We start from the raw sequence: 8,806 nt of genomic DNA, 5'->3' as shown, positions 1-8,806 counted from the left end.
TGGATTTGGTTTAGTGACTGTCAACCAGTGTTTAGACTACTTGCTCGGAACTACCACATTTCTTTATTATGTACCAGAAGACTCTTCAGGCTGAAAGTATACTCTTTTGGTAGTCATTAAAAACATCTTCACTAACTCCACAAGATGACCTCTCCATTAGGTTTTTCACACTCATTAACATGTTAACCCAGAGTCACTTTTAAGCCTTGGCTAATGTAATCCTATTTGAATGTATCACATTGTACACCTTGAAAGTGGTTAAAGAAGTGCTACAACTGTTAATGAAATGTTATCCAGGGTTAAAAGTGGCCTCAACCAGGGATTACTAAAATATGTTAACGCACAGTTAAGCTTAATGTGAAAAGCCTAGTTAATAATGATGGTGTTGGACAATAAATATTCTTTGTTAAGTGATTTATTCAGGTGGAATAAGATTTCTACTCACATCCAAGCTTATTTATTCTGGGTATTGCTGGCTTGGTATTAGTCTAGCTGGCTGAACAGCAGAGCCATGCTGGAGACCAACTAAACTTGTGTGAAGAAGCTGATTGACCAAGGAAGTCTTGCTAGTTAAGATAGTTAAGGGGCCTACTGGAAAGACTATATCATTTGAAACACAACATATATTGGTAAGCAACTGCTGATCTTTTCAACATCGAATCCATCATCCTTGCCACAATCCCCTAGCTGTGTCTGAAATCACATACCATCTGAACAGATACTGTAGTTTAATAAGAACTTACTTTGCGACCATTAAAAAAGTATGTGCTATATAGTATGAATGTATGTAATATGAGTGAGATCCATATTACATTTGTGGCCTCATGGGACAGTAAAGCGTCCATCAGATACGCACTTCTTGACATAAGTAGAAGGTCATCCAGTTACTTTTTTGTTTTATGAATACTTTGAATTTAGGCATATGCTTTTCATACACTATGCATTTTCAGATGATAATGCTCGGCAAGTAAGGGACTTTTCTGAATTCATAAATCTAGTGTTCTTTTTCCAGACAAAACCTCTGCGTATTATGGAAAGACTAATGCTGTTTGGCTGGTAGAAAAAACAAAGCAAAGCAATGCAAAACAACACGATATGCAATCTAACCTGAGGAAAAGCTGATCTTTGATTAGAACCGCTACGAGTGAATTTACACATATTCTGGTTTACGAATCTGTTCTTTTTCCGGACAAAGCCTCTGTGAAGAAAAAAAACAAAAACAAAACATAGATTTAACTTTGAAAAAGAAGCATATCAGACATTTGATCCTACTTTTCGACTCAAGCCAACAAGCAGCCATTCTAATACCATAGCAACTTCCTACCCATGCCCTAGCAACCAGCCACACACCCTAGCAACCATATTGCAACGTGGCCCAGCCAAATGTCACCACCAGAACATTATTTAGACACAGCAAGGTTTGGACTCTCAGCTCCAACTTTGTGATAGCACCTTTTCGCATTTTCTTCTAAGTTATTCTAGTTAATGTTTCTCCACAGAGAGGAATGTCTTTCCTTGTTCTGTTATAGGCTACTTGTTTGTTTATCTTTGTTTCAAACTCAGTCTGAGAGCAACAGTTGTTTATTTGTTTCATTTCGCCTCTAGTGGGTCCAAAGTAGTACAGGAATGGTTCGGTCGTTTGAAGTAGGCGGGGAAACGCGAGTGATGCTGCCCATACAGACCCCCTTCCCCTCCCTCTGGCGCTCTCTCCAGCCCGTGGCCCGAGTCACTGCTCCAGGATCCCGCGTTGTTGGGAAGGTGCTCCTAAACACGCGGGTGATTCTGAGCGCGATCACTTACACCGCCCCGTAGAACGCGGCTGCATAAAAATATGTGCACTGTCTCTTTAAGATCCCTTCGTTGGCCCGCTTCGTATTGATCAATCCACCATTTTCCAGCGCACAGCACTCAGCGGCGGCGGCGGAGAGAGAAAGCCCTACCTGGAGACGCCAGGCAGGACCGGGGGCAGTCATGGCAGCCAACATGTACCGGGTCGGAGGTAAGAGATCACGCTTGGTAAAAAAAAATGTTGTGCCCTTTTTTGTGTGTCGCTCTCGTTCATGCTTTTTCGCAACAAGGCTTAGCAGTTTTAGGTTTGTCCTTCCTCTTTTATGTTTTAAAGTACTGTAGGACTACAGTGAGAGGATGATGATGGTGATAGCGTACAGCGAGATGAAGAGGAACACTCTCGTTTCGGGACCCACGAGAATGTTTTTACTACTAACTGGCGCAACATTTATTGCCGTTAGCACGATGTAACGTTAGCGCGTCCGAATGTCATCGAGTCTTAGTAACAAACTCAGACATTTTACACAGAAGAGACGCTTTTGAGCTTTTAAAGTTAAAGTTTGAGCCGCACGCCTCACTTAAGACACCCTGACGGGTCGGAAACACGCTGTTTTAATGAGAGAGGACGGTACAGTGTGAAGTCTTTGTCTTGTAATTGACTTTTTATAGATATTGGATGGAATGGATGGAGGGAGAAAGTTTTGGCACATAGATGTAAAGCCAGTAGATTGAGTCCAGTGGTCATGGAGAAGCTGTAGTGTATAAAAGGAGAACAAAAATGAACTTAATTGAGATGTATGTGCTCAAAATAAAGAAGAAAGATGTCAGTAATGCACTGCTGTTGTTATAAATCTGGGTCACATTTAAAAGGGGTTCACAATTATCTGTAATTACCTGAATTATCTATTATGGCTGAAGCTAAGGTACCTAGGCTATTTAAAGGAACAGTTCGCCCCCCCACAAAAAAAGAAAAAAAAGTGCCATTTACTCACCTTTATGATGTTCCGAACCTGCATGACTTTTTCTTCCGCAGAACATAAAAGGAGATGTTAGGCAGAATGACAGCCTCAGTCACCATTCACTTTCATTGCTTTTTCCATACAGTTCAAATGAATGGTGATTCTGCCTCCTTTTGTGTTCTGCGGAAGAAACAAAGTCATACAGGTTTGAAACATCATAAGGGTGAATAAATGATGCCAGAAGTTTCATTTTTGGGTTATCCATCCCTTCCAGTGATTGCATTTGGCTCAGGAAGCTGTTGGTATCAATTATCCATTAGGATCCCGGCTATGCTGATTTAGGGAGAATGAATGTGTGCTTACAGTGTCCAGTGTGTAATTATTGGTATAATGAGTGTATTGGGCTTTGGGAGCTGATGAACTTGGTCTAACCTGAAGAAAAGCTGATCTTTGATGAGGAGGAATACGAGGGAATTTACACCAATTGTGGTTCACAAATCTGTTCGGCAGCCCAGCTGTCCTCAAATTCTTGTTTTCCGCCCTGGATGTTTCTGTTTAAACATTTTCCTGATGTGTGACGTATACTGTATACAGTATTCAAATGTTTTGTGTTTATAGAATATCTGGATCGTCTACTACATTTGTGAACGTGTAGTATACAAGCATACAGTATCCATTCCACAATGCAATGCGCTTGACTTAACTTTTCATTTGCAGTTTTGCAATTGAACTGGAGCAATATCTGCCAAAAATGACCATCTCTACCATCTCTTAAAGGAATAGCCTAGTTCAGCCAAAAATGAAAATTCTGTCATTATCTGCTCACCCACATCATTCTAAACCTATAAATCTTTTGTTGAAGATGAAGATATTTTCAATATTCTCTCATAATTTTTGTCCATCCATTGAAAGTCCACGCAACCAAAACTTTGATGCTTCAAAAAGTTCATAAAGATATTGTAAAAGTAATCCATATGAATCAAGCGGTTTAATCCAAGTCTTCTGAAGAGACACAATCTCTTTATATGATGAACAGATTTAATTTAAGGTTTTATCTAAATAAAAACATTGATCGATGCACATCGAGCACATCAACTCTGCTAAACACGAAACTTGCTTGTCACACAAGAACTAACCTCATTTGGAATGACATGAGGATGAGTAAATGATGACATAATTTTTATTTTCGGGTGAACTATCCTTTTAGAATGTTCCTATCTTTCTCAGGTTTTAATTTAGACATATTTAAACATGGTCATGTGACAACAGTGTATCATACCATGGTTTGAAATAGTTAGCGTTGAATAATGCATACAAAATACAGTATTGCGTCTGTACTACTCGGTATGCAGTGCACTATATTCTAAGGTCGCTGTTCTCACTGGATATCCTGTACAGAGATGAATCACAGGTTTGTGAATGCGTTCGTTCAGGACTTTAAGATCATTGCGTAATTCTGTTACTCTGTTACACGCTCCTCCCCATGTTTGCAACATCCTTGGCTGCTGAGGCTGGAAATGGCCCCAGGCACTCCATCCAGCAGAGAGTCTCCAAGGGCCTCCATACCTCTGGCTACTGCATCACCTGATACATATCGACATCTCCTGCGCTCTCTCTCCATTTCTCTTTTTCTCTCATTGCTCTAGCGTGGACCAAAAGAAGCACATTGACCAACCTCGGATTGGAGCAAAGCCAGTTTTGCACTATTTTACACCTCCATGTTCAGACCTCTGCTGTGCACCCTAGCAGCCATACTAATCGCTGATTGCTGAAATGCACCATAACTATCATTTGGATTTCGTTAAAGCAGCCCAGGCCGCTTCCCGCGTTGAAGTGTTCAGAATTCTCCTGATACCTCCAATGCAATCATCGTTTTCCATTGAGTAGATTTTGGGGTATCGAATTTGGAAGCAGGGCCATAATGGTTAAAACAATGCCCCGTGAGGGAGAAACGAAGCCTTAGCATTCCTTGCCTCCTTTGTCCTCCCTCACACTTGATGGAGAAGGTAGTCGGCCTGAATTCTCTCTCAGTGAGCTAACAGCTTTTCTCTGGCTGATGAAAAGGGAGGCTTCTCCTAGACTCCTGCGCAGAATAAATGTGCCAAGAAAATCAGAGGAAAAAATGTCGAAACTGACCACCATGAACAGCCACAGAAATGATGGAAGTGGGCTGAATCACTTTGCGATTGGTGTCGTTGAACTTGGGATGGGCCAGGTTTGAGTCAGGTTGATAAGAAATGTTGTTTCGAGCCATTGGGCAGGACACAGTGAGCAGAGATATATGGTGTTTGGGCACCTTTTCCAGGTGTTCACTATCTTTAATGTGTCCGATCAGTGCGGGCCACAAAGCAAGTGGATTTCAGATTTTTCTGTCTGGTACAGTAGCCGTAGCTTCCAGGTGTTCACTATCTTTAATATGTGTCCGATCAGTGCGGGCCACAAAGCAAGTGGATTTCAGATTTTTCTGTCTGGTACAGTAGCCGTAGCCTATTACATGGTACATTTTGAAGATGCATTTTGTTCCCCATCCGCCTTAGGGAACGTGCGGTTGCTTTAAAGTTTTGTTCATGCTGAAGTGAGTCTAGTAGAATCTTCTGTAAATCACAGGCCAAGCATCTGTGCCTGCAGAACATCGCATAAGGGACAATGATGTGATGCTCATTGTGTTGGGATTTCTATACATTTTTTCTAAATACTTGGAAAAACTCATAATGCAGTGACTTGAATATCTCTTCTATGATGAGCATGTTTAAAAACATTTTTTTTTTAATAAATTTCTGAATTTGAAGTTATTTTATATTTTTGGAGTGTAGAATGTCAGGGTGATACTACTGTTCTGATGTCATAATGAGGATAAAAGCCTCATTAAAAGATTGAAATTCTTGAAAAGAAAACTTAAGTTGTTTGGCACAATCTTTGATTATTGTTATTCCTTAGAATTTTTTTTTAACAACTGCGTTACTGCTTATTATATTTGAAACATTTGATATTGTCTAACAAATCAAAATCATGGGGCCCAGCCAACATGCAGGAAAAAACTAAATGGGCAATTGTGTTTTAGACAGGCACTTCATGTCTTTGTCTTTTGGTGTTTGTGAATTAGAGGGCCAAATAGGGAATACATGTCTGATTTACTGATTGTAAAATGTGATGTTTGACTTAACAAAAATTTAATGATATTTATTTCTTAATTCTTAATATATTTGATAATATTTGTAAAAATATATATAATTTTTTTTTTACTTTGATAAACATTTTTAAATGTTTTATTTTGTAATATTAAAATGTTCACATGTATTAAAGGTGTAAGTAATTTTTTAGTTATTAAATGTGAATTTTTCTTGAAGGTTTTGTAATATATCAAATATATGTAACCAACATTAATTCAAAGAACATGCATAGTTTTAAGAAGTGGTACATTTTTAAGTGACTTTACCATTTGTTTATTGTGGCCATTTATATATGTCAAGGAGCCATCAGGGTTGAAAGATTTCAGTAGAATTGGATGTGCTTCTTCCAAAAAGTTCTACTCATAACTGATGCTTGCACAGCTCACAGTGCAAAATACAGAAAAAAAGTTCCCAGATTCTTCCCAGGCCTGTACACAAAACAGGACAACAGGGATTTTAGTTCTGTAATATTTAAATACAGGTAATGATGGCATTACAGAAACTGAGTTGTCTTTGCCTAGCAAAGCATCAGTTGAGGCTGCTCTGAGTGCTGTGGAGTCCTGAAGCACCTCCCCAGGAGCAATTATCTCTCTAGTACAGTTGTGTGATGATTGACAGTTAAAACAGCAACATTATCATTTATTCAATAGTTCCTCAGCTGGCAGAGACTCTTTAATGAGATGAGTGGAATGGAGAAAAATGCTCAAAGGATTAGCCAACTAACCAGTTTCTGCCATTACTTTTGTAGTAGCTTTATTTTATGATAAAGTGTTTAAATCATTGATTTTTCGAAATTGATTTGACCCTTGATCCATTAGCACTAAAAATGCCTGCAAGCAGTTGCTGTGTTCTTAGCAAAGTAATTCTGGAGTTTTTGAGATAGTGAATTGGTGGGTTTTTGTTAAATGTGAGCCAAAATCATCACAATTAAAAGAACCAAAGACTTAAACTACTTCAGTCTGTGTGCATTGAATTTATTTAATACACGAGTTTCACAATTTGAGTTGAATTACTGAAATAAATGAACTTTTCCACGACATTCTAATTTATTGAGATGCACCTGTATGTATATTTATATACATATGTGTTTATGTGCCCGATAACCGAAATGCAGAACCAATATTTATTTACTGTTATGAAGTAAGTAAATGACTGAGTGAAGTAAGTCCATACTTCAAATTTAAATATAACTGGCACGTTATATCAGAATTACTAATAATGTTTTTGTCGTTCTAGATTATGAAATGCCTGCTGACAGTGCGGTTTATCTATGCATTTACACAGAACTATACTCAAACTGTGATCGCTCGCGGAGATAATAAATTAGTTTCCATAGAGATGTATTTATTTAGATGTTTATTAGCGAAATAATGATTATATAGTATTGGCCCGCATATAATACAACCCTGATTATAAGACGACCCCCCCTTTTTCAAGATGTACCTTTAAAAAGGCTTTTTAAAAGCCAAATCTTGTTTTTTTTCTCAGTAACACACTTTTTGTCTTCAATTATTTTCATATTGCATATTTTTCCTATGGTGTATTATTGACATAGCAAAGTCTAGACCCTGAATACAAAACGGCCGCGTTTTTTCAGATGTATTTCCAAGAAAAAAACATCGTCTTATATTCGGGTCAATACGGTAAATGTTATTGCAATTTAGGGGTGTTTTAAACAAGTGAATCTTGTTAAAAGTTACATGCGGTGGCCGTGCTGGAGCATTTCCTGAGCATCAACCCGGTGAGTGAACAGCAATATGAAAGCGGCTTCACGAGACCAATAATGAGCAAATATACAACAGAGAGAGAAGTAAATTTAGCGTTTTTATTTCCAGCATGCGCTCATTCATGACTGTATTATTTAATTAATGCAAAGTTACATCTTTATTGGGACAGGACTTGACGGATTATCTTACGTGACTCCATGAGTTCGTCTCTATTTCTTCGAGCCAAGCTGCATAAACTGCATATCAGGCATTTATGTAATACATCTAATTTGTGCATTAATGGCTGTTATGTTAAATAAAGTTTACTTACTACAGTAAATCAAGTACCTGTGCACACCGTTGTTGTTGTCGTCTCCTCTCCCCTCAGACGCCATGGTGCAATGGCGATCCTGCGCGCAATTCTCAAAACATCCACAAGATGGTGGCGTTTATCGGTAAATCCGATATTACAAAACCGATATCCGATTATTGTAAAATGCTTAAATAATGGGAAAAATATCGGTAAATCGATATATCGGTCGATCTCTATTTATTAGTCACGTTGAATCAATGAAAGCAGTTGAATCTTCTGTTTATTCAGCTGCAGCGATAGGAATTTTCTGGGTTTCTTCTGCGAGGCGTATTTGGAGTTTCAGCACGAGAGCGCCCTCTGGCCTTTGGATGGAGATTTACTGCTGATCACAGAACCGTGCTTCACTGAAAGATACGCATGACAATTGCAGCTTCTGTCGAATCGCGATCTCGATTCCATTTCGATTTATCGTGCAGCCCTATATATATATTATATATAATATTATATATATTATATTATCACCAGCAAAGTCACGATATAGAGGCCACGATACATGACTGCACTGAATTTCACCTCAGCAGAATTTAGAAAAACAGCTGTTTATTAAACACTGCTTACTATAGTGCCATTTCTAACTATTGGCAGAGCAGGCAGTTGACCTGCATTATGAAGGGCCTCCATAACTGTACCACAGTACAATATAGGTAATGGCATATGTTTCATGTTTACATTGTGCAGTCCCCACCAAGTACAATATTCTGATTGTTTGCATCTTGTTTTTAAGCCCATAAATAATAATGTACTTGTTCTAATAAATTTATATTGTAATGTACTCATTCTAATATATTTAAAAAATAATTTACATTGCTG

At 38.3% G+C, this 8,806-nt stretch overlaps 1 long non-coding RNA gene across 2 annotated transcripts in view; it reads left to right on the top strand.

The window, feature by feature from the left end:
• Nucleotides 1–1,639: 1,639 nt before the first annotated feature.
• The window catches only part of LOC107600861 (uncharacterized), a 17,994-nt gene continuing 10,827 nt past the window's right edge, over nt 1,640–8,806 (top strand). For both annotated transcript variants that reach the window (XR_001610851.1, XR_001610852.1), the window contains exon 1: nt 1,640–1,999. This is a non-coding gene — a long non-coding RNA (uncharacterized lncRNA). The remainder of the gene's footprint in view (nt 2,000–8,806) is intronic.

Source organism: Sinocyclocheilus grahami, unplaced genomic scaffold, assembly GCF_001515645.1.
Source record: "Sinocyclocheilus grahami isolate Dianchi unplaced genomic scaffold, SAMN03320097.WGS_v1.1 scaffold293.1, whole genome shotgun sequence".
NCBI classification, from domain to species: Eukaryota; Metazoa; Chordata; class Actinopteri; order Cypriniformes; family Cyprinidae; genus Sinocyclocheilus; species Sinocyclocheilus grahami.
The sequence above is the reverse complement of the archived record's forward strand: the minus strand, read 5'-3'. Positions and strand labels throughout refer to the sequence as shown.